Genomic DNA, 1,256 nt, shown 5'->3' with positions numbered 1-1,256 from the left:
AATTTATTAAAAATCAAAGGTTGGAAAAAAATATATCAAGCAAATAGCTATCAAAAAAAAGCAGGAGTGGCAATACTAATTTCAAATAAAATAGACTTTAAAACAAAATCCACCATAAAAGACAAAGAAGGACACTATATAATGATTGAGGGGATGATCCATCATGAAGACGTAACCATAATAAACATCTGCGCACCCAATGACAGGGATCCCAAGTACATAAAACAAACTTTAACAGCACTGAAAAGAGAAATTGACAGTTCCACAATAATAGTAGGAGAATTCAACTCACCACTCTCAATAAGGACAGAACATCTAGAAAGAAACTCAACAAGGATACAGAGACCTAAAGGGCACAATCAGCCAACTTGACCTCATAGACATATATAGAACACTCCGCCCTAAGCTGCAAAGTACACATTCCATTACAATGCACATGCAACATTCTCCAGAATCAACCACATTTTAGGCCACAGAGCAATCCTCCACAGGATCCAAAACACTGAAATAATACAAAGTATTTTCTCTGACCACAATGCCATCAAGGTAGAAATTAACAGGAAGAGCAAGGAAAGAAAATCCTTTACATGGAAACTGAATAACACCCTGCTTACACATCACTGGGTAATAGAAGAAATCAGAGACGGAATCAAAAAATTCCTAGAATCAATCGAGAATGACAACACTTCATACCAAAACCTTTGGAACACAGTAAAGGCAGTCCTCAGAGGACAATTTATAGCAATAGATGCACAAATCAAAAAAGAAGAAAGGGAGAAAATCAAAACATTAACTAAGGAACTCCAGTAAATAGAAAGAGAAGAGCAAAAAAAGCCCACAGCCACTAGAAGAAAGGAAATAATAAAGATCAGAGCAGAAATAAATGAAATAGAGAACAGGAAAACAATAGAAAGAATAAAGAAAACCAAAAGCTGAACCTTTGAAAGGATCAACAAAATTGACAAACCACTGGCCAGACTGACAAAAGAAAAACAGGAGAGGACACAAATAACCCAAATAAGAAATGAAAACAGGGACATTACAACAGACTCAACTGAAATAAAAAGGATTATAATAAAGTATTATGAAAAACTATACTCCAACAAATTTGAAAACCTAGAGAAAATGGATAAATTTCTAGAAACACACTACTGACCCAAACTACAGCAAAGTGATGTTGAAAATCTGAACAGACCCATAACAAGAGAAGAGATTGAAAAGGTAATAAAAAAAACTCCCAAACAAAAAAAGCCCTG

The sequence above is a fragment of the Trichechus manatus genome, unplaced genomic scaffold (genome assembly GCF_000243295.1).
Source record: "Trichechus manatus latirostris isolate Lorelei unplaced genomic scaffold, TriManLat1.0 scaffold00059, whole genome shotgun sequence".
In the NCBI taxonomy this organism is placed as follows: Eukaryota; Metazoa; Chordata; class Mammalia; order Sirenia; family Trichechidae; genus Trichechus; species Trichechus manatus.
Note: the sequence above shows the minus strand (reverse complement) of the source record.